The 27,974-nt window shown below is 49.3% G+C and overlaps 1 protein-coding gene and 1 long non-coding RNA gene across 3 annotated transcripts in view; both read left to right on the top strand.

Annotated features, from left to right (window-relative positions):
• WDR25 (WD repeat domain 25) overlaps positions 1–27,974 on the top strand; it is a 138,458-nt gene that overhangs the window by 14,229 nt on the left and 96,255 nt on the right. The window lies entirely within an intron of this gene.
• On the top strand, positions 48–27,960 carry LOC311603029. The gene is made up of 3 exons (XR_014780926.1): positions 48–606; positions 2,463–2,622; positions 27,922–27,960. It is a non-coding gene; the product is annotated as an uncharacterized lncRNA (long non-coding RNA).

The following is a 27,974-nucleotide window of genomic DNA, read 5'->3' as shown; positions in this document are numbered from 1 at the left end:
GAGACTCACAGAGAGGGGTCCTGAGCCACTGTTTGCTCCCAGGTGCCGAGCAGTGCTAGAAGAGCGGCGCCTCCATTTCCAGGCAACGCTGGAGCCCTGGTGTCCCTTCCTGGCCTGCATGGGATGAGCTTTTCTTAGAGTGCACACACAGTTCCAACAGCTTTTATTTGCCACTTAACATTCTCCTGGAGCCCCGCCTGCTGCTGCACCACCAGCCGCTCTGTGTCTTTGGAGGGCCGTCAATTTTCGCTGGTTCTGCGATGCTCTATCGAGTTGATTAACTGTAATTTACTTAGCCGCCCTTGGACACCGAGGTGGTTTCTAATTTTTGCTGTTACAGATAATACTGAAGTGGTTATCTTCATGCATGAAACCCTTTTCTGTTGGATTATTTCTTTCAGATTGATTCCCAGAAGTGGGACTGCTGGGGTCAGAGGGCTGTACATTTCCATGGGTCCAGATTCGTCTCCTGTCAGATTGCTTTCCAGAGGATTATACCAATTTGCACTGCCACCGCAAAGCCTCCGTAATAACCAACTATTTTGCTTAACTATCATGCCTAGAATTTCCCCTTGGAGCCCCGAGGGGGCAAAGGCCCTTATCTAAGTGAGCACCATCTATAATTATTTAGACTAGCACCAAAATTGCTTTCAGAACATTTTTAACCTGCTGGGTTTGAATTCTAATTCTCATACACGCTAGTATTAAAAGTTGCACAAGCAGCTACTTCTCTCCCCTCCTCACAGTTGTTTACACGGCCCAACAACTGTAGGGAAATGTGAGAGCTTTTATAAACACAAGTGGGCTTTCTACACTAGGTGAAGTGCTATTTCGAAAGGTACAAAAACACAAATTAAATCACATTTTCATTTTAACCTTTGGTTAGGAAAGTTGTTTGTTTTCATCTGCACTCCTTTTCACATTCCTTCACTCTTATTTAAATGCATTCTGCAGTGTGCTGGTACCTTGGACCCTTGCCATGTCATCACTTCCCTGGGGCATGACACCTGTCATCAGGCTGGGGCTCTTAGGAAAGGGAACTTGTATGCATTCAGGTTGGCCCTGAGAACAGCAGTTCCTACAGCTGAAGACGCGTTGAGAATTTTCTAGTCCTCTGACTAGTCACCTTGGGAAGGGGCCTGTTGGAAAGAGGGTTAGAATAGCAGTCTGGCAGGGCGGGGATACATTGTTGCCAGTTGGCAGAAGGAGCTTTTGCTGTGTAGAGCTGGGGGCTTGGGTGGCTTTGAGGCCCTTTTAGGGGTTGTGTATGAGTCAGCATTCTGTGCTTGTGTGTTAGCTGTGGGTAGTTCTGGAGAGAGCCTGAGTGTGGCCCTGATGCACACTGCCCAGCCTGGCTCAGCCTAGTGCAGGGCTGCATGCTGCACATACGCCACTGACAGTTGGGACCACCATGCCCTCATTGCTGAGCTGCAGCCTGCGTTTCTGTGAACTAATTGCCTCCTAGGGCTGGAAGGATCAGATGGTTAGATGTGTGAAGCCACTTGGTAAACTATGAAGCCCTTACAAATGGAAGGTATTATCCGGCGCTCCAAGTGGGTTATTCTGTAATTGCCTCCTAAGCCTCACTGCTGAGCAGGTGAGGCTCGCCGCCTCATTTGCCTGCACTTCTAGGCCTGGCTGATTAGCACGCTGCATTGTACCCACTCACTCCAGTAGATCTCTCAGGGCCTTAGCTCCTCCTGGTATGCCTGATTGTTTTCTGGCTCAGTAACATGATGTCGGCTAAGATAGGTGAAGTGCCAGAGTTGGAGATAGCTCAGCTCAAGGGCTTCTGAAAGCATCTGCCAGCCAGGGTTCTGGGACATTGCTGCATGGCCCGTGAGTTCCTCTAGCTTTGCCTGGGGCTATCTGGCTGGCTGAAAGAGAGACAGAAAAGGCCACAGAGACTAATTGGGAGATGGTCCTTGATTGCAGCATCAGAAGGCCCGCCTTTTCCATTTCCTCCTTCATGTGGTCATCCACCTGTCCATCCTGTCATGGGGGAAAGTCAGGGTCTATTCAGGACTCTGGATTGGAAGAGAATAGGCACACTCTGGCCTTTAGGAAGGTTAGTTGGGGGAAAGACATCAGAATGATATGGTGTGATGCCTCTCTAGGGACCACCAGTGTTGGGACAGAACAGTCTAGAAGAGAGTGGGATAGAGCTGTTAGGTTCAGGGAAGGTGAGGTTGAGCCTGGGCTGAGTGACAGAGGAGAGTCGCTGGCGAGGGAGGATGGCAGTGAGGGCTGGTGAGATGAGAGCCTGGCCTCACTATTGGCTTTGGGCCTGGATGGCCAACACACAAGACAATGGCACTTCCTGTGGTTGGTGGGGGGCTGGGCCTCTCCAGGACTTCCAGGCCATGTTTTCACAGTAGAGAAGTCAGTGGGCTCATAGGTCTTGTTTTGGGGTTTTACCTCATACCCTATTCTTTTTAACTGGGTTCAACTCTTGACTTTAGTTTGCCTGTTAATAAGGAAAGGAGTGTGACAACATCCACCTGAGCCTTCTGAGGATCCCATGAGAGCGTCATGGAAGGACTTTTAGATGAGAAGCAGGCCCCTGATGAACACTCCCTAATGATATCTGGCATTGACAACTTCCTTCTGCCCATTTAACAGGTGAGAAAACCAAGGACCTGAGAGGGGTTCTGAAGGATGTGTGAGCACAGAGCTGGTTTCTGAACCCAGCCTTTCCTGTTTCTATTCTGAGGGTGTTCTAGACAGCTACCTCCTTTGAGCAGCAAGGGGCCATCTCGTGACTTTGCTAAGGCCCTTCGTCTCTTTGAGTCTTGTTGAGTTCATCTGACATGGATGGCTCCAGTGTAGGCACCGTGCTGACAGGACTCTATGGATGGCTCCAGTGTAGGCACCGTGCTGACAGGACTCTATGGATGGCTCCAGTGTAGGCACCGTGCTGACAGGACTCTATGGATGGCTCCAGTGTAGGCACCGTGCTGACAGGACTCTATGGATGGCTCCAGTGTAGGCACCGTGCTGACAGGACTCTATGGATGGCTCCAGTGTAGGCACCGTGCTGACAGGACTCTATGGATGGCTCCAGTGTAGGCACCGTGCTGACAGGACTCTATGGATGGCTCCAGTGTAGGCACCGTGCTGACAGGACTCTGCTCTTTTTCATGTAGCGCCAGCTCTGGAGGAGAACAGGACATGGAGTCAGTGCTAGGAAGGCATCTGTGAATGAGCCCTTTGAGCATCAGGGCCTGGGAGACCTCCCAGCGGTCTCAGCTTCACTCCTGTGCTTGGTCCCATCCTGCCCTCCAAGCATACAGGAAGCATCCCTGTGGAGGGTGATGTGTTTACTGTGCCCAGGCTTGTTCCCGCGCCTCCGAAGCTGCTGGGAGCTAAATCAAAATGATGATTGTGCCACATCTGTTGAGATGTTTGTATTCACGCGCCCAGGTAATAGTCTTGGGTCACGGCTTGCAGCTTGTGTGTTTATTTATTACTTATTTATAAATCATAAATCCGGAAAGGATTTGAGGAAGCTTACAATAAAAGACACGAACACAGTAAAGCTGTTAAAACAAAACACAACATTAGAGCTACCTGAAAAAAGAGAGGAACACGTAGTTTGGGGTGGGGCCGTCCTATTGCCTGGCTTTGTGTGTCCTTGCTCTGTAGGAGGCACAGGGCTACCCAGGTCCTGCCATGTGAAGTTAGCTAGCATGAATGTCACCACATGGGGACCAGGGTTGAGGACAGCTTCAGAGGACAGGAAGTGAGTCCCTTCCAAAGGCGGTACTCTCTGGAAGTCAGCCTGAGGACGTGTTGTGTGTAGGCCCCGGCCACACAGCCTGGCTTCTTTTTTCTGTGCTTCAATTTTTTTCTAGCACATGGTGTTAACAAGAGTCAGTTCAGAGAACTGCCAGGGATTTGGCCCTTGGAAAGTTTTGTTCTTAAACTGACTTAGAATCCTTGTGGTCACTGTTGTAGTGGGCTAATGGCTCCAGTCCTTGTCTCAGGGCCCCAAGTGCAGAGGAAGTGTGGAGGCGCTGGCAGCATGGAGTCTCTGTGTGCGCCCTTGGCTCTGTCCACACTGATAGCACCCAGAATGGCTTGTTTCTTGTTGCTTAAAAACACTTATGCACTTGGAGTGAAGGGAACATACTTTTTAATTATTTCCCTGCTTGTCTACAGCTATGCTGTTGTCAAGGAAACCAAAGCCTCTGAAAAGCTTTTCAGCTTCCCGGTCGGAAGAGGACTCTTGTGCCACACACTCATGGTGTCTGTGGGAACGGACCTGTCCTTCTGCAGCAAACTCTGCTTCTTCTGGAGGATTGTTCCCTGTCCTCCGACAGAGTCTTCCCAGCCTCCTCACAGGTGGCGGCGGGTTGCTGCTAGTATCTTCTCTTTTGAGAACTGGGAAGAATTACCTGCAGTCCTGACTCATTTCATTCATCCCGTGTCTCCTGCAAGACTTGGGTGCTAGGACAGAGCGGGGCACAGAGGTGAATGCGTGCCTTGTCTTCCCTGAGAGGCAGCAGCGCAGGGGCTGAGAGCAGGTAGATGATGGTGGGCAGCATAGTGAGTGTGCTGCAAGGTGCAGGATAGGGCGCTGAGGCGGCTGCGGAGACGCACAGCAAGGCCACAGAGGGCACTCCAAGCTGACTGCAAGGGCCTAGCCATGTGGCAGAGTGCATGGCCATCGGTAAACTAAGGCAATCCAAGGAGCCTGGCCAGTTGGAGACCTGAGGCCCAGGAGGGAGACGGTCCAGAGAGTTCTGTGCAGCCAGAGCTGAGGAGCGGGGAGGGTGAGGAGATTTCAGCAGTCTTCAAAGCGTGTCTGCTTTCCATGGTCTGAGCTACAGCTCCTTGATTCGTGGAGGCAAGTCACTCTTGTGATCCAGTTCCAGAGGGAAGGCCACTGCCAGCACACTCAGGGTTTAATAATTCGCTTTGGCTATGGGAGTGTGGCTTTGCTGTAATGCTTCAGCCAGCATTCCAATAAAACTTTATGGTGGTTAAGCCTGTCAGGAGTGCTGGTTTATACGAAAGAGATGAATCACTGTGAGAAAAACGGGACTCTTAGTTTCTAACAGCCCTTCTTATTTTTCTTGTAAAACTTTAAAAAAATAACCATAGATTTATAGAAGAGTTGTGAAGCAGCACAGAGTACCGGATTCTTCCCCGCCTTCCTGACACTGACCTCCTACACACTTCCAGTGCCCCAGACCAACTAAGAAGTCACCGCCAGACAGCGCTGGTCCCTGCAATGTGGACTTGCTTGAATTCTACTAATTTTCTTCTTAGTGCCTCTTTGCTCTTTCAGGGTCCAGGTCAGGGCACTGTGCTGCACTTGGATGGCTCTTATAACTCGGCAGGTGATGTGTTTTGGGGTATGTGAAGAATGGGCTGGAACTTGAGTTTCCTGTGCTGCATCCACCCTTACCTGGCTTTCCATGTGGTCACCCCGAGTCAAGTCTAGAGTCTCAGATCTCAAGGCCTGTTGCTCCCTTAAATCGTGAGCAAGGGAGGGCTTGCTCCTCAGTGAGGCTGACAGAGCTCATGGGCCAAGTGCCTTGTGCTCAAAGGTGACTGTTTCCCACTAGAGATGCCTCATACCCATTCCTCCTCCTTTTCCTCTTCCTCTTCTTCCTCCTCCTCCTACTTCCAGGTTTGACCCAGCCAGCCTTTTGGGCCAGTGCTGACATTGGCAAGACTCTGTGTTTAGGCAATCCCACAGTTTTTCTCTGGTTTATCGGATAATTGAGTGTGTCTTGAGGCAGCAACTGGGAGTTGAAATGTGTTGGCTTTAATGAGTGAAACAAGCTCTCTTTGCACGCAGCTAGCTGCACATTTGTGGGCGCCCCTCCCTTGTCCCTTCCATCCGTGCTCTCATGTCTTGTTTTCACTTTCCCCTGCTGTTGCCCCTAGTCCTCCATCATCTCTGTCCGCCGCCTCCGCTGGCTGTTCCTCCTTTCCCCACTCCCTCTTCAATTCTCTTCTTGCATTCCTTTCCCAGCAACAGGCCAGTGAAGCTGTTGCCACGGTAACAGAAGCCTAGCAGAGGCTCTGCTCCGCTTTCCCTGTGCATCTAACAGGATGATGCAGATTATGTTGACTTCTAGAACCAGCTGCGCTCTGGTCCATGGCCTCTGGAGGCCCTTCATCTTCCAAGGGCCACATCAGCATCATAGCTTGTTCAGGTGATGGTCATTTTTAATTTGGAAACTTCAAAATATGTGAAATCTATTTTCCTGCCACTCCAAAATACTGGTTGCATCAGTGTGGAAGAGCTTCCCCTGAACTCACTCACATGGAGATGCCAGGGAGAGGGCAGGCTGAAAGAGCAAGTCACATGTAACCCTTGCTCAATCGCCAGGGTGGACGAATGATTGCTTTAGGATAGGAACTTCAGGTCTTTAACAACTCGAGATCTTAGTCTCCTTCAGCAGGCATTTGAGAAAAGTTTGCTGGTTCTAAGACTGATGCCTTGGGTCAGGGCTGTGCAGAGCCCAGTGCCACCCAGAGGAGTCTGTCCTTGAGTAAGCAGGGCTGATATGTGTACACACAGCTGCACTGACGTTACATGGTGTTTGTCCCAGCGGTCCAGTGAGTTCAGCTGGTGCCCATTCTGCCTGCACATTAACTAGGCTTTGCGGTCCCCTTGGAGGGACCACAAAGCACTTGGCTTCTGGTCTGCCATGGAGCTGGTTGACAACGGTGGCAGCCACACTCCATCTGGGTTTGACTCAGGCCCAGCTTGTTGGCATTAGTGAGGATTTGGAGTCCTGCCATTCAGCCAACACCAGCTAATAGCCCAGCAGGGAAGAGTTAGTCCGTGGATTATATTTAAGTTAGTCCTTATTCCCAAAGGTAACTTTGTTTAATAAAAACTCTAAGCCTCTATTACTGTGCTTATGGGCATCCTGGCTCCGCGGTGTACAAATACGACTTACAAAACTCAAATATTATTTGTGGCGATGCACAAACGTGTTCATTAATAGAGGGTGTGCTGAAAGCACAGGCGAGTTCCATTTGTGCCTGGACGTTCCTTTTGCACTTGGGCCTTTTCATTTCCATAACCATTTGGAGCCTATTTAAACACCACCCTTTCAGTAGTGCGTTTTCAGGGGAGGGCGCTCTATTATGTGAATAACCTCACAGTTACCCACACTATTTCTAGTCAGTCGCTGTGACTTAAATTGATAATGGACCCCACACAGCAGTTGCTAATGGGTGATAATCTGGGAGTGTTTTGTTATTGTTTTTATTTTAGAAGAAAGGTTTGAAATTAGCATAGTAAATCTCTGTGGGATCTTTGCAAATAAAAGAATATCCACGTTAAAAACAACTTTCAGGAAAGATGTATGGTAATGAATAAAACATCAGTGAGTGAAAATAAGCGTGTTTAATTATTCAAGTAGAAGTAGTAATTTAAACTAATTATTGCTTGCGGATTTCATAATTCAGTTTTTGTCTCGCAATAATATTTCCTCTGGGCCTCTGGGGCGCGTCAGTGGCTGCCCCCCCTCCATTCCTGGGGCAGAGAGGCCTCCTGCCTCCCCTGAGACTCCCTGAGCGAGTGTGGGGTTGCTGGGGTCCCTGTTCCTGCCCTGCGCCTTCTGCCTTCAGTCCACAGCAGTCCCTTGTGTGCTGCCTAATTAAGCACTTCCTTATTAATCACCTCTGGCTGGCTCAGGGACTTGGCAGTCCTACACATTGATTTCCAGGTGGGGGCTGGCATCTCCCCACTTGGGATCGTATGCTTCCCTGGCATGTATGACCCCAAGTGTCCTGCCTGTGCCCCCAGCAGGTAGTTTTCCTGCCCTGTATGGCTGCCTCAGTGTGGAGCCTCTCCTTGGAGGCATCCCTTCACCCTCTGTGGGACTCCATCTCCCTTCTGTAGCTTTGTGCTATCACATTGTGGGCTTTTTGTTTGCTTAAATTTTTCACATTGGGCTTTTTTTTTTTTTTGCCTCGGCTTCTGGGGGAAACATGATTGCCTAGAGAAATGGAAAAGTACTGGAGGAAACAGGAAGCAGGCTGATCCATCATTACCTGCAGCTTGCAGCCACCGGCTGCTCTAGCCCTGGGCTGCTCCTAGCAGCCTTGCTGGATGCTTTCTATAGTTGAGCTCCGTTTGCCTCTGTAGGGTGCAGGGTTTGGGTGTCTTCTGTGCTATGGGTGCCAGGAGGGGCTGGGTCTCACTCTCCTCGGCACACTCCTCGCGGTGCTGCTGGCATCCGTTAGTACTGATGAAGGAGGAGTAAGTGCTGAAAGTACTTTTACTCAATCTCGAGAGGCTTTTAAAACCCAGTTATTACTGCTGCGCCTATGAATGCCCATAATGGCACGGGAGGTTTTCTGAACCTCTCTCTATTGCGCAAATGCTGCCTGGATCAGAACCCTCGACTCAGGTGAATTATTATTCTGCCCCTCAGAAGGTGAAGGGAAAGCTTTCTATTTGTGACTTCTTCTTCCCGAGTGCCCTCTGTCAAAAGGTAGTGACATGTGACAGCCATTATTACTTTGCTGTAATCATGCACCATTCCATCTCGTGCCCAAAAGCTTTCCTTCTGTCGTGTAGGAAGGACAACCTTTATTTAAGATACATTCCCCCTTTTCTTTGTTATTACCTTCTCTTTAAAAAAAAAAAGCCTCAACCTCGTGACTTTACAGGCATGATCTGTAGGAGGAGTGACTCACTTCTTTATGAGGTTATTGCCATGGACAGGGGAGAGACAGGTGGGACACGAGGGACAGGTGGAGTGATGGAGCTGGCTGCCAGGGGCCAGAGGTTCACACTGAGTCACCAGCTGAGGCCCCGGGCAGGTCAGGCAGCCTCTGGGTGTTGGGAGAACATGGAGGTTTGACCGCTCTCTGACGCTCTTCCTCTCACAGGAGCTCTGTGGTCTCCAGAGTAGCTGCAGCACAGTGCAGTGATGAAGGGATTGCAGAGCCATTGCTGTGAGCATTTGCTATTCTCAATTGATTTTCTCTCTGTGTGACCTAGAGGAGGTCACTAAGCAAACCGAAGTTCCTAATACTTTGCAACCTCTCTGGAGTAGAGCCACAGGCTCACCATAAGATACTGTGTGTTGGGGAAACTAAGAGCATGCTGCTGGGGACTTCTCTTAGTCCGGGAAGGCCATCTGTACCTTTGCCTCCCTTAGATGCCAGCTGTGCACCCACATTTGTTCATCTTTGCAAACTTGTGCCTTTACCATTTACTTTTATGCCATTTGATTCTTCGTGTGTGTGTGTGTGTGTGTGTGTGTGTGTGTGTGTGTGTGCGCGCGCGCGCGCGCGCATGTGGGGGCTGGATGTCAGCAATGAGCGTCATCTCCAATCATTCTCCACTCTTACTGTATCTAGAACTTGCTATTTCATCCAGGTTGTCTGGGCAGCAAGTCCCTGTCTTTTCTCCCAGTACTGGTGTTGCAGACATGTGCTGCTGTTGACCTGACTTTTCTGGGGGAAGCTGGGCATCTGACCTTAAGGCCTCATGCTTGTGCAGTGTGCTGTGTTATGGCAACTTGATGCAAGCTGGGTCTTCTCAGAGGAGGGAGTCTCAATTAAGAAACTGCTTCCAGCCAGGTGCAGTGGTACACTGAATGCCACTGAGTAATTCCAGCACTCAGGGAGGCAGAGGCAGGTGGATGCTGTGAGTTTGAGGCCAGTCTGGTCTACAAAGTGAGTCCAGGACAGCTAAGGCTACACAGAGAGACCCTGTTCCCCCCAAAAAACCCCAAACCAAACCAAAATAAAAGCCTCAGTAAGATTGGGTTGTAGGCATTCCTGGGGGATACCATCTTAGTTAGTGATTGATGGGGGCGGGACCAGCCCATTGTGGGTGGTGCCATTCCTGGGCTAGTGGTCCTGGATTCTATAAGGCAGCAGACTGATAAAGCTATGCCGAGCAAGCCAGTGAGCAGCACCCCTCCATGCCTCTGCAGCAGCTCCTGCCTTCAGGTTCCTGCCCTGTTTGTGTTCCTTCCCTGTCTTGTTTCAATGATGAATAGCAATATTCAGGTATAAGCCAAATAAACCTTTTCCTTTCCAACTTGCTTTTTGGTCATGGTGTTTTATTGCAGCAATAGAAACACTTAACTAAGTAAGTAGTTTGCCCATTTAGCCATCTCCCTAGACTCCTTTTCATTTTTCAAACACCCATTCTAACATTGATGCTATTTATTTGTTTATTGTAAATGCTTTAATTGCATTTCTATATGTGGGGTGTGTGTGTGTGTGTGTGTAGGGGAAGGGTTACATGTGCTGCAGCACTCTGTGGAGGGCAGGGGATAATTTTGGGAGTTGATTCTCTCCTACCATGTGGATCCCAGGAGTCAAACTCAACTTGTCAGGCTTGGTGGTAACCAGACTTTATCTGCTGAGCCATGAGTATGTTTTATATTTTGAGCCAGGTTCTCTCTATGTAGTGTTAGCTGTCCTGGAACTCACTCTATAGACCAAGCAGGCCTTGAACTCACAGAGAACCTCCTGCCTCTACCTCCTGAGTGTTGGTATTAAAGGTGTGCATCCCTGTGGCCTGCCTCCCATGAATAACATTTTTAAAAAAGGATTTGTTATTTTATGTGATTAGTTTTTTGCGTGTGTGTGTGTGTGTGTGTGTGTGTGTGCACGCCTAGTGCCTGTGGAGGCCACAAGAAAGTGGTAGGTTCCTGGAAGAGATGGTTGTGAGCTGCCATGAGGTGCTGGGAACATAATTTAGGTCCTCTGCAGGAATAGCCAGTGCTCTTAACCACTCAGCCATCTCCTTAACATCCTCTGAATACAATTTAAACCACAGTATCACATGAGCCTGTGTGTTTTGTTTTCCTGGATGGTCTGACCGAAGTACGTGCTAGTCTTGTCTCTCTTTTTCTTAATAAGGTGATGCATTTATACAAAAAAAAAAAAAAATGCCACATGGATGAGAACAGCACAGACTGCCAGAGTTCTGGAGAACTGCTAAGTGGATACTGTTTGGGTCACACAAGGTCTGGTCCTCTCCAAGGAACTGACAGCTGAGTCTCATTACATTTGTGACCCTGTCTCGCCTACCTTCTGTATCAGAAGTGCCCAATAAATTGTTGTCGGGGTGAATTAAAATTTCTTGTGTGTAGATTGCACCTGATCCCTTGTTGTAAGCTTCTGCAGGGGGCAAGAAAATAGTCTTATTTCTTTTAAGAATAGAAATTCACAAATTTGGTAAAAAATTAAAAATGGATAAAAGGTGTATAGAGAAAGGCACCCTCCCCTATTCCCTGTCTTGTTCTGGAATGTCCACATTTGCCTCATTTCTATATCCAGGGTCACCCTGCCATGTGTGGGATGCAGAGCTGGCTTGAGCCATGTTGTCTGTCTGACCACATGTCTGGGAGCAGACTAGAGGTGAAAGACTCCTGGAAAGGAGCATGGCCTTGGATTGAAGCCGTGGCTAGTCTAGGCTGGGAGACCCCCTACCTCTCCTGGGATCTCATGTGCAATCGGGTGGGTGTGCTCAGCTTGCAGGACCATGTGCTTGGCCAGCAAGGTGGCTGCCCTGAGTCACACCCAGACGTTGGCATAGGCACTGTAGTTACTTCTCCTTCTTGTGCTTAAAATTGAGGATGGAGATGAATATGTATCATTTTGAAATGATAATATAAAATCAATGCAGAGGTGTGATTCCATTAATAGATGGCTGATTAACTGAAACTTTTAGGAGCCCATTTGTTGCCCAGAATGAAGCTGGCTGGAATGAAGCAGAATTCAAATGGCAAGCCTTCTTTCCTAACTGAAACACACATAAAGCGCTTGGTCCTCAGACTTCCATCGCGATGATTGCAGCGATCAGTCTTCCAGTTTGCTTGCCTGGCAGCTTGCAGGCAGTCAGGATGGATGATGGGCCCAGGGAAGCACTGCCAAGCAGAGCATTAAGTTATTCCCATTTGCCAGTTTCTAGCTTGCCTGGTAGAGTAGAGCTAGGCCACGCTGGTGTGAGCGCTATCAGGGTCTGTGTCAGGTGCCATAGAGCTCTACTTGCCCTGTTCCCGGAGGCTCGCGTTTGGTAGCACTGAAAACAGTTTCCACGCTTCTACCATACACTTAGCACAGAGTATCATGGGCACCGGATTCATCCTCCTAGCGTCTCTGAGATGCATGACACACATGGGGGCGGGGGTGGTGGTGGTTAGGGACATGGTGACACAACTGGAACTCAAGTCTAGGGTTTCTGGCTTCCAAAACCTGTGTCCTTGCCATTCTTGCATGCTTCCCAGGAGTGTGCCAGGAGTTTGGAGCCTGAATTCTTGTTTTCCTAGAGAAGCTGTGGGCAGTGAGGGCTGCTCCACAGAAGCCAAGTTTATTAGTGACACTGTGCTTCACCTCTGATTTCTCCGTGAGCACTTCATGAGAGGCAGCTCCCACTCAGGGCAGCATGCTCTTGGTAATCGAAGCTTACGTGTACCTTGGCTTTCAGTGCTTTTTATGAAGGACTGATGGCGATGCTGAAGAGAAGCTGCTACTGAGGCAATTCACCTGGATGGGAGTCCCTGTCATTAGCCATTTCGAAGCAGGAACTGGCCATCCGTGGGCTTCTGGGTTTCTGAGGTGCTTAGATGGGGTCCAGAGAGATGATGTAGTATTTTCTGACTTGTTAGCCAAGGGTAGTTCATGACTGTCTTCTTGCTGACTGGATGACCAATGGGTCTGCCATTAGAAAGGATGGCCAGCTATCTGTGAAAAAGGAAGGACCAGTGGGCTAGCCTCTTCCAAGGCTTAGATGCTTTGGACCACACTTTGTAGGTGAGGCCCATGTTCATAGAGGTTTGAGCACTCCCACCCTCACCCCAGCATCAACCCAGGTGCTCTAGTACTGGCCTAGAGTGGTCAGATGGCCCATTAGTATCATGGATGTGGACTTGATGAAGGCCCACGAGGAAGGTGTGATTCTACCTGTGGTGCACTCTGGGGGCATGTGTGCAGTTGGGAAGCAGAGGAAGAGCACTTGCAGCAACTGCTCTTCATGGAGTGTCGGCTACGTGCAGAATCTGTACTCGAATCAGCTTCCTAGCAGTCCCTTCCAGGCATCCATGGATCATTTCGTAATTGAAGAAATTGAGACTTCAGCTTGTGGTGCTTGTGTTTCATGCGAAGATCCGGGTCTAGGAGGGGAGTACACTGGTGGGAGAAGCTGCTCCCCCCATCCCCCACAGGTGGCTCACACAAGGATCAGAGTGCAAGGTCACACTTGCCTAGTGACCCAGCTTTACAGATTCCCTCTGTGGTCATATTACAGCTGTGCCTGTTCCACCTGGCTTGTCAAGGGCAGGGCCTATACCTCTTGTGTTTCCTGCCTTCCACGGAGCAAGTGCTAGGTAGACACCTAGGCTATGAAGGAATGAGAGGGAAGGACACTCTAGGTAGGTTGAGAAAGAAGGGGTGTGGCTCTTTGGGAGGAGAGGTGTTGGAGTGGGATGGGTCCACCAGCTCAGTCAGCCTCCAACCTTGGCCTGCAGGAGGCAATGGTGTGGAGTGGAGAAGGGTGAGCAGAGACAGGCAGAGTCAGTGTGTTTCCTGGGGAGGGTGGATGCTTCACTGAGCCTGTAGTTAACAATCTTAGTAACCGGAGAGTTTCTGGGAGATGTGCTAATGGCAAATGGCTCAGCCATTTGTTTGCATGTGTTTTAACGTTTCTGAGTTTTCATATTCTTCCTGATGCATGTATAGTTTAGGGGGTAGTTGTCCTTTGACAGCAACACCCCCCCCCCTTATTCTCAGGCTCACCGTCTCTGAGAGTTTGGGAGGCAGTAGAAAGAAACTCTTAACTTGCCTCTCCATGGCCGTGGCTCAGCTCAGTGGGATCTGGGAGGACTTGGGGAGATGACTGAAACTGGCCATCTGGGCAGTGGTGACTGGGCCCTAGATGGGGCTGACAGTAGTGGGACAGGTGATGGCTTTAGGTCCTGCTGCTTCTGTCTTCAGTGTGCCTGTCTTGGAAATGGATACATTGCCAGGGCTGCTGCTGCTGCTGGTGACTGCATATTGCATACAAAGCAAAGAAATCTTCTGGACCATAAGCGCCCTGAGAACGGTGGCATCTTCTATCTGCAGATTTTGAAGAAAGATGCTCTCCCCAAAGCCAAGCTTTTTATTTTAAAGGTCAAGGACCAAAGCTTTGTACGTTGCTGCCTCAGTGGGTCCTGGCACCCAGTTTTGCTAGTCTGGGCCTGGGGGACAGAGGTATGGCAGTCTCGCTGTGGGAGCCTTCCCAACATATAAGCAAAGACGGAACACAGGCAGGACCCTGACTGGTAGGAAAGGGCACTAAAGCTGGGTGTGGGGTAAGGGAGAACTATAGGCAGGCTGTGGGGTGGTCGGGTTAGCCATAGTCAGGGTCTACTCTGAGGACTGGGGCTTCCTGAGGCATGAGGGTGAATCTGGAGGGTTTTTTTTATGTATAACTGGGAGCTATCAACAATGATAGAATTCCTAGGGAATTCTGTATGAGGCTTCTGTGGTGCTCTAGGCCTGAAGACAGAGGTATTGTATTGATCCAGACTTGAGATGGCTCTGCCATGGCTCCCCTCCTTCCTCATGGATCCTCAAGATAGGAGCATGGGATAATTAAACTTTCAGGGCTAGCTGGGAGTGATAGCCCACACCTTTAACCCCAGCACTCAGGGAGGTAGAAGCAGGCAGATTCTGTAAATTCAAGGCCAGCTTGGTCCACACGTTAAGTCCAAGATGGCCAAGGCTACACAGAGAAACCCTGTCTTGAAAAAAATTTTTTTCAGGGTGTAGGAATCCCTTTGTTTATAGAAAACCTATGCTGTTTTGAATAGGAGTATTGAATTTCTACATTTCTGAGCCCTGGGTGGTGGGTGATTTGGAAAGTCACATTCTCATGGAAAGACCCTTTGGCACATTAGGGGTAGTGCTGGAGCCCCAGCCCTGCAGTGCCCTCTTCCCTGAGTTCCCCCGTGCCACCCCCGCACCTGTCTCTGAAGCCTGAGGTGAACTGGAGGGTTATGAATATTTACGCAGGCAGCACAGGACTCAGTGACGCAGCTGAGTGCTGTAGCGGCCGCTCGGCAGCTCATCAGACCTTTTGCAAACACTTGTGATATTTTCCTCGTCTGGAGGGATGAAAGTAATTTCCAGCACGCTAGCGGATGACGCCAACAGTACGCAGACCTGGCTGGCTGCTCTTTTTTTGGGGCCTAGGGTGTTTTGTTTTCTTTTTAAAATCTATGTGAATGATTTTCTCTTTAATAATGTTTGTTTTCTTCTGATTATTGAACTAATGTATGCTCATTGTGGAAAACACATGAATGCATTAACTAGGAAATAAAATGCATGAATTATTTTTCCATTACAGTCTTATTAAGGATGTTTTGCTTATGCAAAGGAAATTTGGAGCATCGGACTTATTTGAGGTAATGAGATAAGCAGTTTCTAGGCTGTTCTTTAAGGTCTCCAAAGGCTCCGTGAAAACCTTTAGGGGTGCCTCAGGAAAGGAAATTAGTTATATTGACCCCCTCCTCAGGGTTCAGAAACAGCCCTGACTGGCTGGCCCATGACTGGTCTTTCTAGTGCTGTCTAGTCACAGGCTAATCAATCTGAAGATCTAGGGATGTAGCCCAGCCTCTCATTTGACAGGTAAGAGAGCCTAGGCTGCGGACGTGTGGCCGGCTCAGGGTGACGTGGTGGCTTGGGGCCAGTCTTCATGCCTTCTGATTCACCATTGGTTTTTAGAGTGAGTCAGTTAGAAGTATCGGCACGTTAGCTTGAATCATTGTCATAAACTATGGCACTGTGCAGAGATCCCCACCCCCGGAAGCTGATGGAGGTTCCCCAAAGGGCTTGCTTTTGAGGGCAGGAGACCCCAGAGCAGCTGGCACTTGAAAAGATGGAAAGTAAAAGCCCATCATTGTTGTTAGCACACAAAGGAGGAGAAATTGCTCTGGGTGATCCCTGGTTGTGTGAATAATGAGAAGAAATTAAGTAAAGGCCATGTTTCCTGACACTGATGTATTAGAACACGCAGTAACTTTCTACAGGAAATTGGAACAGGGATCCCTTGAAATTGAATTTGTGGCTGTGAATAGCAAACCTGCATCGGCCCTGTGTGTCCTAATGCAAGTCAAGTAAGCAGCTTCCTGGGTAAGAGTTAAGTACGTGAGGGGGACAGGTTAATGTTGAGGCCGGCGTGGCGCAAGTTAATAAATTGCTTCACCCACATATTGTCTGCAAAGACGCTGAAGAGTAATTTGCTTCCTGTGGAGCTGCTGCAGAATTCGCATACTTATTTTATTAGATTTTGGCCCAATACATTTGTTCCTTCTCATTGGTTTTGCCGGTAATAATCACCCTCCCCCTCCCGTCTCTCTATGGCCCTCTCTCAATTTTAATTGTTTGCAGTAGCCGCAAAAGCTTGCCGTTTTAGAAAACAAGTGTTTTAAAAGTAAGAACATTCTGGACCAGAGCCCATCTGAACTTCTGGAGGGAAACGATCAAGCAGTGCTAGGACTGGCAGCCTGGGGTTAGGAGAAGGCAAGGGCGCCCTTCATCATGTATGCAAGCAGGGGCCTGGCTCTGGGGCCTCTGGGAACATCCGTTCTGGGCTTTGGCCATGCCCAGAAATCTGGAGTTGGGGTATACAACATGCCTCCTGGTGAAGGTAAAGGGGCCAATGAGAAGAGAGAACGCTGATAAAGTAGCCACTTCTTAATGAGGCACCGCCACTGGCCAGGCACTTCTGGAGAGCCAGCTCACTCATGGCCTGATTAATCCATTCCTCAACTAGGTGATTCTCAAGTGCACAGTCATTTTTATTGGGGAACACAGGAAGTGACTGGGCAGGCTGGGTGAACTGTGGGACTCTCATATAAGCCCGTAACGGACTGGAAGGGATTTGGGGCACATGTGAGGGAGGAGGGGACTCCCGAAGAAGGAACAGCACAACTTCATAGTCCTGACCACCAAGGAGGAGCGAAGGATGTCGTAAGCATGGCCTTACTCTCCTCTCACACGCAGCCTCTCAGGGAAACCCCAGTTACTGTTTCTACTGCTCTCATCAGTGCTTATATGTCATCACAACGGACACCCAGACCCAGCTTTGCAGAGAGGTGATATCATCCAAAGAGATGGAGAGAGGTTGGATGTCAAAGGCAAGGCTGCAGCCTTGGCATACCATCAAGCATATGTTGCTGTGTTTCTCTTCACCAACTAAAATAGCCGCCTCTGCACCCCTGGGAGTGTGCTGGGGACTGCTGTGATGGTATACGGGTTACTTGTTTTTATGGTTCGATGAAACCTTGATAAAATAAACCTTGATAAAAATTTAAAGAATATAAGACGAACATTATGGATGAATCTCAGAAATACTTTGTTACATGAAAGAAACTTGAGCTGGACATGGTGGCTCATGCGCTCCCAACACTTGGAGATGAATCAGCAAGACAGCCATGAATTCAAAGCTACCTGTACTACACAGTGCGTCCCAGGGCAGCTGGGGCTAGCACCTTGGAAGGTGCTGTGGGTAGTGCTTGGAGTAAGATGCCCAGTGATGCCCCCAGAACTGGCATGCCTTTTGCTGGCCTGAGCACCAGTTCCTAGGGGTAACAGTCCCTGCCCTTGATGCCTAGGGAGAGGAGCACACTGATGCTTCTTGAGATGTGCAGGGGTTCTGGCAGTGGGTGGTTGTCAGTATGTTGTGTGTGCCAGTTACTAGGAGAGTTGTAAACACAGACCAGTTATTTCTTCCGCATCTCTGCAAGTGTAAGCACCTAAGTTTGGAGTTAGCAGAAGACAAGCACCCCCTTATCATGAACATATGCTGGGACTCATGGTCCTAACCGCTTTGTTGTGTTTGTCGTCTCCTTGGGAAAACCAAAATACCACGGCAGAGAGCTGCCAATGGGTTAGGACTTGGGAAATTAGCTGTGTAAGGATTTGTTACACACACAAAGAAATGCACCTGCTCTCAGAATACTGTGGACAGACTTTGACCGTCTGTACATTTGTGTAACTGTCATCTCTATCTGTTCTGGTCCAGAGTGTCGCTGGTGTCCTTTGTCAGACGGTCTTTCTTTCAGCCCTAGCCCCAGGAAACACACAGATGTTGCAGTATTTTCCAAAAGTGGAACCAGGCAACATGGAGTTCTTCCTTTGCTCTCTCCCTCCCTAACTCCCTCCCTCCTTTCTTTTCCTTTCATTTCCTCCTCCCACTTCATGCCCTGCTCACCTCCTCCCATCTTCTAGACAGGGTATGGCTGCTATCCCCAGCTGCCTGGGAACTCACTGTATAGTACAGGTAGCTTTGAATTCATGGCTGTCTTGCTGACTCATCTTCCAAGTGCTGGGAGCGCATGAGTCACCATGTCCAGCTCAGGGTTCTTTCATGTAACAAAGTATTTCTGAGATTCATCCATATAGTTCATCTTATATTCTTTAAATTTTTATCAAGGTTTATTTATCTATTTACTTATTCACACATATGCATGTGTGTGTATGTTTGCACACTCATGTGATTGTGGTCAGAGGACAACTTTCTGCTTTCTAGAGTTGGTTCTCTTCTTCCATGTCAAACTCAGGCTATATGGTTTGCCCACAGGCACCGTTACCTGCTGAGCCATGCCACTGGCCCTCAGTTCCTTTTTTGTGGCTGAATTGTCTTCCACTGCATGAAAACACTGTGATTTGCCATCCATTTTCTTTTTGATGGACATCTTCTTTGTTTCCAGTTTGGGACAGTCAGCATACTTTAATGACCGTTTATGTGGACAAATGCTGTTTTTCTTGGGCACACATCTAGGAGTGGAGCTACAGGTTATGTGGTAGTTGTATGTTCCATTTTATTTATGAGGGGCTGTGATGATTGGACTGGAGTGTGGTGTTCTGGTTCCAGTAATTGAGAATCAGGCTGCAGAGGAATTTTAATCCAGCAACATGGCTACTGTAGCAAGGGGGTCACATCCAAAGACCTGGGACTGTGTGATCTGGCTGGAATACAGACACACCCTTAGTACATACCTTGAATCCCTCTGGCTGGAATACAGACACACCTTTAATCCCTAACAATGACGTTTAATTGAGGGACAGACAAAGTGATGAATCTGAGAAAGATTTGACAGAACGAGTCAGATAGTATATACTCAAATCTCATGAGGACAGGAAAGAGAAGAGGAGAGGAGAGGAGAGGAGAGAAGAGAGAGAGAGAGAGAGAGAGAGAGAGAGAGAGAGAGAGAGAGAGAGAGAGAGAGTGAGCACGAGCTGGAGAGTTTGTGGTGGAGACTGTACAGGAGAGTTCTGGAGTACAGTACAGCTGAGTACAGTTGAGTTTGTCCAGTTCATCTCCCAGAGTTCAGAGGCAGTTTTTTGAAGCAGGGCAATTCAGTGAGAAACAGAGAGAAGCCAGTTTGAATCAGTCAGCTTGGAGAGGAGTTTTGAGCCAGAACAGTTGAGTTGAACCAGCTAGCCAGCGTTCAGGAAGAACTAGAAAGGGTAGTCTTATTCAGCAGTAAATCTCAGAGGCTGAAAACATTCTAGGCCTAGGTTAGCAGACAGAGGCTGGAAGCTGAAGCCTTCAAGGTCTGGGCTTGCAGCAGATTAGATTGTATGGAGGCTAGAAGCTTCCAGGCCTAGGCCTAGGGATAGTTAGATAGAAATGCCCTGGGCTCAGCCCAAGACATGTATTTATATAAGATTCCATGTACTATGGGTTAGTTGTGATGTGTCAAGGGTCATACCCCACCCATAGTACATGATATCTCATTCTCAAGTTCATCCTCCAGCCCATCACCAACTACCAGCAATCTTGCCCCCAAACCACCCCTCCACCAATCCCTGATCAAACCCAAGAACAGCCAGTTGCCCTGGCTGGCTTCCAAGTACGTTTGTATAGGAAGCACCTTAGAACGTGAAGAGAGTCTCTATTCAGTTGCACTCTAGGTTAATAAAGATGATGTCTTCCCTGAGACCAGAGGTTTCCCAGTCCCTCATAGATAATTGGGCCTTCCTGGTGTTGGAACCCTTTCCATGGTGCGTGCTAAGTGTACTCAGGTACCACCTGACCTTCAGCTCATCACTGTGGAGTCTGGGCTGTGTTTTCTGACTGCTGTTGTTGCCATGAATGGTGAGCTGCCTTTCTCTCGGCTCCACAAGTCTGTCTTCTGGAAGTGTGTGGAGACTCTGGCAGCCTCCCTAGCCTGTCAGTTTGCTAGCAGGGTTGGTTCAAATGCCACATAGTTCTTGGCAGTGCCTGTGGTCTACCAAGCACAGCTGGCTGTGTTACCTCCTCTCCACTACCCTGCTACTCCTGCTGAGCATTCTACCAGCTGGCAGGCCCAGGGACAGGGGTGGAGAGGTGGTGGGGGGTGCATTCCTGCACTCATAGAGCAGGCACATGCTGTGTAGCCTTTGTTGACGTCATTCACCAAGCTGTGACTCACTGACTTGCACAGTGTTCCTGAGTGTGTCTGTTGCCCACTATAGTTTGTCTCTCCTGGGTATGAAGTAAGCTTACCAGAGTAAGCACCACTGAAGTGTTTCATGTACCCCAGGCAAATAGCAGGTGCCACATGGTGGTTCTGTGGCCACAGTTCCCATGAACAGTCTGGTTGTCTCCTTTGCCAAGTCTTGTGCCCTCACCGGCTCAGGGTGGAAGTGGGATTAAGCAGCTGAACCCGGTGAGTTCCTTGGTGGGTTCTTAGCATGTGACCTGTATTTTGCCCACCTGTGAGACTGGAGACAAGAGTTTCAGCCTCCAGAGGTTAGGTGATGTCCAGGTGTAGGGCCAGGCTATTCCCCATGACTCAGGGAACCTCCTTGAAGGCCCTGAGCTGCTGGCTTATTGTTCTTGCTGCTCAGGTGAGCCACCTTCACCCTCTGAGGAGAGCTGCTGGCCTTATTCCTCCTGTCATGGGTGGGGGTGCTACACACCAAGCCTTTTCGTGGTTGTGTGCCAAGTAGGGCTGGGAAAGTCGGTAGCAGGCCTGCCTAGATCAGCTTGCTTTTACCTTGGTGCTGGGTGAGGCTGGAGACATGCACAGAGGCAAGAGTATAATTTCTGTCAGACTTTTCACTTTTCCTGGTCCTCCTATCACCAGCTCCCATCATCTCTTCATGGACAGGCTTGTCATGGGGACTCAATGCCATCTTGGCTCCTAGCATGGACTTGTATGTTTGTTCAAAGGACGTTTTTGGTCCTCTTTTTTTTTTTTTTCTTTCACACTACTTGGAGTACTTCACACATTGGCACCCAAGAGTTGGCCTTTCTGGTTTCCGTGCAACTATTAAAAGTGAAAGCTATGAATGGTGTCTTAGCTGCCAGAGCAATAGGCATGGTCAGTGCTGAGGTGAGTTTGTGGGACAGGCTCGGAGATGGGGGTCATACTCAGCTGTACCTCTCTTCCAGGGTGGACCTAGCACTGGGCTCATGATGACCCTCACACCCATGACTAATGGGAGTTCCATTGCCTTCCCCTCTGTTTTCTCACCGAGGACCCTGCCTTGAGATTTGACCATTTCCTCTCCTTCATGCCTCACTCCCTCCTGCTGCCGCCTGCCCTGTAATGTGATAGCCTTCTCGGGGAGTCTTCAAATGAAGCTTTTAGAATTGTTGAGGGCTCTGTTGGAAAACAAAAAGGCTATTTCATGGGAAGATGATGACCGTATTAACTATAATTAGGCCATTCCAGAGATTGACGGGTGGGGGCTCTGGTCATGCCTTTGGATATATACTAGTCTTTACTGCATCAACAGTCCTGTATCTGCTGGGAGGTTTGGCAGCCTGGTGTCTTCATTTAGAAGTGAGGCATAGTTTTGTAGTCATTCACATTAAGGTAAGAATTTGATAAGTAGCTTCAGACAATGATGTCAAGAGCTGTCTCCGTCCCTGGAGGAAGATAATGGGTCCACATCTTACAGATGGGCCTGTGCTGTGCCCCGAGGCAGTGGGCAGCCATGCCCCTGGCGCAGACTCAGTGCTGAAGACCCCCACCCCTACTCCCAGCGTTTGCTTAGACTCTTGTCCTGTGCTAATTGTCCAAGGATGTATGTTTGTGAAATAATTGGAAGCTGAAGGGTTTGCATACACCAGGCTGTGCTCTGAGTTTCTCTTAGGATCTTCTTTTAAGATACTGCATCCCCCTGGCTTGTGGGACTGGACCTAGGAACAAACTGGGCCACAGTGCCTACCTGGTGTCAGTCTACAACTGTACCTGTAGTCACAGGGAACAGCCTCCCAACCCCAGACTTGCCAAGAGGCATCCAGGGGCCTGAAGCCACAGCCTCCACAGCCTTGTTTGTCTATGGCAGCAGGCCCCGGCTGCCTCCCTCCGCTGGCTGGGACATTCAGGCCCTCAGCAAATAACTTCTGTTTTGTGTCTTTCACTTGTGAACATACTGTCTATAGTTCTGTAGGGATTTTTCATATGCCATTTTGGGTCGTGTTTTCAAAGCTAATTAGTCAATTGGCTCATGTTTATAGGCGTTGACAGTCGCCCTCAGTGCTGTAGTTGCACTGGGGTTAGCAGAACTGCACCCCTTGAGCTGAGTGCTGGAGGTTTTGTTCCAGCAGTTTTCACTGGTGCTTTATAGGTGGTGGTGCAACGATCGTCTTGGGTGCAGAATATTTAGCTTCTGTGCAGTTATTTTCCCAGGCTTGATTCTGTGTCTAGAATTAACCAGCCAAGACTAAGAACAGCCTTTCTTTTTTAATTAAAATTTTCTGTAGTTTTGGAAAATACAAATAAAGATGAGCCATGAGCTCCAGGTAGTGTGTCAGCCAGGATTGTAATGGGCTGCAAACAGCAGGAACTCCGGAACCAGGAAGTTTGAGGGAGAATTTGAGCTGGTCCCTGAGTGATTGGCTATGCCACTGGAGAGTGACTTCCTGTCCTGTGTCCTCTTGTCGTGTTGTCCTTCCTCTGCTGGCCTTACTCCCCTGACAGCTCCCACCTGCCTTTTATGGGCCTTTCCCACTTAGCTGAGTCTTTATCTCTCCTCATTTTTGATCCTCAGAGCCCAGCCTGCACTGGGGCCATTGTGGATACTTACTTTTCCCACGTTCCTTCAATCCTCAGCTGCCATTTGGTGGCATTCCATCTGGCCAAAGCAGAAAACTTGCCTGGTTTACATGGAGAAGTGGAGGGGCCTGAGCTCAGGACCAGGGTGGAGCGCATCGTTTTGCCAGGGCTGCCTTTCTTCCTACACTTCAAGTCTGCCAGAACCTTAGGGTTAGAAATTACCCTTTGCTGCTTCTTGTGTGGTGCAGTGAGGGAGGAGAACAGACAGAGGCTTCTGGGCTCCCGGGTCCCTTGGGCTAGTCTTGCAAAGGAAGTCGGCTGAGTCTCTGTGGTGTGTGCTGGGAACTAGGAGCTACAGTCACAGCCCTCAGGGAGCTCTCAGGAGCAGAAGCTCCCTAAATTGCCACACTGCTCCACATAAACCAAGCTGGGTTTGACTGAGTAGAAACGAGTGATTTGTAACCTATTTTGATTCTCTAGAAAAGCGTGAAAAGTGCTAACTCCCACGTACCTACCACCCTGTTTTATGGTTACAAGCATTTGCCATATATGTTGGACTTTGATTTTGTAAGGAATAAGATAGGGATAAGTAGCTAAAATCTTTCCTCTTTTCCTCCCTGGGTATGGCCACTGTCCTGCCTTCTTTTCCTCTCTGAGTATGGCCACTGTCCTGCCTTTTCTTCCCTGGGTATGGCCACTGTCCTGCCTTTGGTGGATATGTTAATGTTTCCTGTGTGTGTTTATCCTTAAGCAATATACAAACTGTTTTTTTTGTTGTTGTTGTTTTGTTTTAGGTTTTTAAGAAAAGGTTTCTGTGTAGCCTTAGCTGTCCTGGAACTCACTCTGTAGACCAAGGCTGGCCTTGAACTCGCAGAGTTCCTCTTGCCTCTGCCACCTGACTATGTTTTTGCATTTTTTTTAATTTAAAATATTTCTATTTTGCTGGGTGGTAGTGGCGCATGCCTTTAGTCCAAGCACTTGGGAGGCAGAGGCCAGTAGATCTCTGACTTTGAGGCCAGCCTGGTCTACAGAGTGAGTTCTAGGACAGCCTGGGCTACATAGAAAAACCCTGAATCAAAAAACCAAACCAAACCAACCAACCAACCAACGAAACAAACAAACTATTCTTTCTATCTATCTATCTATCTATCTATCTATCTATCTATCTATCTATCATCTACCTACCTACCTACCTGTGTGTAGATATGGGGGTGCCATGCCATATATATCTGCAGGTCAGAGGACAGCTTGCAGGAGTCATTTCTTTCCTTCTAAAGTTTTAGGTTCCAGGGCTGAAACTCAAGTCAGCAGGCTTGGTAGCAAGCACCTTTACCCACTGAGCCATCTTGCTGGCTGTAGCTTTATATCTTAAAGATTCCACATTCTATGTTTTTTCAACTTATAATGCATTCAGCTTTATGGTTTTGTTTGTTTGTTTGTTGCTTTGCTACTTAGCCACCCACCCACCAGCTTACCCACTCACCCACCCACCAGCTTACCCACTCACCCACCCACCAGCTTACCCACTCACCCACCCACCAGCTTACCCACTCACCCACCCACCAGCTTACCCACTCACCCACCCACCAGCTTACCCACTCACCCACCCACCAGCTTACCCACTCACCCACCCACCAGCTTACCCACTCACCCACCCACCAGCTTACCCACTCACCCACCCACCAGCTTACCCACTCACCCACCCACCAGCTTACCCACTCACCCACTCACCAGCTTACCCACTCACCCACCCACCAGCTTACCCACTCACCCACCCACCAGCTTACCCACTCACCCACCCACCAGCTTACCCACTCACCCACCCACCAGCTTACCCACTCACCCACTCACCAGCTTACCCACTCACCCACCCACCAGCTTACCCACTCACCCACCCACCAGCTTACCCACTCACCCACTCACCAGCTTACCCACTCACCCACTCACCAGCTTACCCACTCACCCACCCACCAGCTTACCCACTCACCCACCCACCAGCTTACCCACCCACCCACCCACCAGCTTACCCACTCACCCACTCACCAGCTTACCCACTCACCCACCCACCAGCTTACCCACTCACCCACCCACCAGCTTACCCACTCACCCACTCACCAGCTTACCCACCCACCCACCCACCAGCTTACCCACTCACCCACCCACCAGCTTACCCACTCACCCACCCACCAGCTTACCCACTCACCCACCCACCAGCTTACCCACTCACCCACCCACCAGCTTACCCACTCACCCACCCACCAGCTTACCCACTCACCCACCCACCAGCTTACCCACCCACCCACCCACCAGCTTACCCACTCACCCACTCACCAGCTTACCCACTCACCCACCCACCAGCTTACCCACTCACCCACCCACCAGCTTACCCACTCACCCACTCACCAGCTTACCCACTCACCCACCCACCAGCTTACCCACTCACCCACTCACCAGCTTACCCACTCACCCACCCACCAGCTTACCCACTCACCCACCCACCAGCTTACCCACTCACCCACTCACCAGCTTACCCACTCACCCACCCACCAGCTTACCCACTCACCCACTCACCAGCTTACCCACTCACCCACCCACCAGCTTACCCACTCACCCACCCACCAGCTTACCCACTCACCCACCCACCAGCTTACCCACCCACCCACCCACCAGCTTACCCACTCACCCACTCACCAGCTTACCCACTCACCCACCCACCAGCTTACCCACTCACCCACCCACCAGCTTACCCACTCACCCACTCACCAGCTTACCCACTCACCCACCCACCAGCTTACCCACTCACCCACTCACCAGCTTACCCACTCACCCACCCACCAGCTTACCCACTCACCCACCCACCAGCTTACCCACTCACCCACCCACCAGCTTACCCACTCACCCACTCACCAGCTTACCCACTCACCCACCCACCAGCTTACCCACTCACCCACTCACCAGCTTACCCACTCACCCACCCACCAGCTTACCCACTCACCCACTCACCAGCTTACCCACCCACCTGTCTACTCGTCTACTTCATTCATTTAAAAAGTGTTTTTACTATTTGTGCTTATGTGTACGTGGGTGCGTGGGTGTATGGGCTTGAGTTTGGGTTTCTGCAGAGGCCTGATGCGTCTGATCCCCTGGAGCAGCCTGATGTGGGTACTGGGTGTTGAAATTGGGTCCCCCTGCAAGAGCAGTATATACTTTAATCACTGAGCCATCTTTCTAGCCCCCAATTTGTTCATTGTTAATTGCTGTATAGCATTCCTCTGTATGAATAAACAGGAGTTACCTATTTTATATCTTTATTTGGACATGGTTAATCTTTTACTTTATGTCTTGCCAGTAAAACTGTGATAAACATGTGTTCTGCCTGGCCATTTCTGACTAGTAACCCCTGGACTTGGAACATTAAAATAGTGGTATTTATCATATTTATGAATCTGTGGTCTGTGCTGGGCCTGGTGGGCCTGCCCATCTCTGTCCAACTTGGTATTATATAGGGCAGCTAGAAGGCTGCAGCTGGATCACTTGCAGGCTTGCTTACCTAGGGTCTGATGACTGGGAGCCAGCCAGCCCTGCCCTCCCTGGCCTGCACTGTCCGTGTGGCCTGGGCTTCCTGTACTGGCTGGGTTCTAGGGTTCAGGGTTTTGAAATGATCAGTGATCCAGGCTGCAACTTAGGACTTAGATGTTACTGTCGAGTGTGTCCATTTCTCCAGGTCCTGGTCTTTAGAAACAAATCCATAGACTGGTTCCCATTTGGGGAAAGAAGAGTCAGGCGTTGCCTTGAGTGGAGTGAGTGTCACTGGTCTGGCAGGCCTACTTGAAGTTCAGCACCCTTGGGGGTGCTTCCTGGCATACAGCAGGAGAGTCTCTGTGCCTTGGACCCTCGCAGTGAACAGGTGGGCCTTGGCATTGGCCCCTTTTGGACCCACGGGGTGTTGCTGAATTGTTCTCCTACACGTTGGTTCCCTGACCCCCACCCTGTAGTGACAGTTCCATGCTGTCACACCCCCTCCAGTTCTGCTGTTTGGATTCTGAGTGTTACCCCTCCAGTGGGTGTGGGATCAGATCTTGTTGTTTTATTCGCCTGCCCACGGTCGAGGCTGAACCCTGAGGGCCTTGTGGGGATGGTTTTGTGTTCCCGTCCCAGCTGGCTGCCCCTCAAGAAGACAGAAACGTCAAAGTGCTATTTTTTGGCTTATGATGTCAATCTTTCAAGAGAGAAGTGGTGAGTCTCCCACAGAGCTCATTGCAAACTACTGTGAAGATCTTGGAGTTACTATTGGCATGACTCATTTATGAAAAAAATGATCCTGGTAACTGCAGGCTGCATTTGTAATGCCATAGATTTTCATTTAATCTCTCACCTCTATGTAATTTGCCCAATTTAAAAATGCCCTGAAGCTTACTTTCTCTTTGTCTGGGAGCCCTGTTCTTCGTATGTTGAACCACAATAATACAAGTAAAGAACAGTGCCAGTATGTGTTGCCTAGTTCTGCTTTTGTGGATTTAAAATTTTTTAAGTTTTAAGGTGTGTGTGTGTGTGTGTGTACAGGAAATACAGTTTGACCAAATAATAAGGGGTTTTGGGTTATTATAATGATCAATCTGACCAACTAACTTCTCTTAGAGATATCTGGAAAACCCTGCTATGTTTGACTAGGAGTTCTTCAGTAAACTTCTAAGCTGTCCTTGAAAAGTGAGGTTTGGGCTACTTTTTAGCTTAAGCTTGTTTTATTTGAACACTGAGACCTCTGCCTGTGGCTCACTGGCCCTGCTTTCCTCCTAAGGGGTGCTGATACCTCACAGTGCTGGGAAGTGAGAGGTACACACACAGGAGTAGAGGCACAGCTTTGTAGCTCAGAAGTGGCCTGCTGTGCCTGTGACGTCACACTGTGAACCATGCCAGGTAAGCCATCTTTGTCTCCTAGGTTGTTTGGATGCAGTGTGAACATGGCAGCCTTATTTAGAGCTAGTGAGCGGG

Source organism: Acomys minous (assembly GCF_964271855.1).
Source record: "Acomys minous genome assembly, chromosome: 8".
In the NCBI taxonomy this organism is placed as follows: Eukaryota; Metazoa; Chordata; class Mammalia; order Rodentia; family Muridae; genus Acomys; species Acomys minous.
The sequence above is the reverse complement of the archived record's forward strand: the minus strand, read 5'-3'. Positions and strand labels throughout refer to the sequence as shown.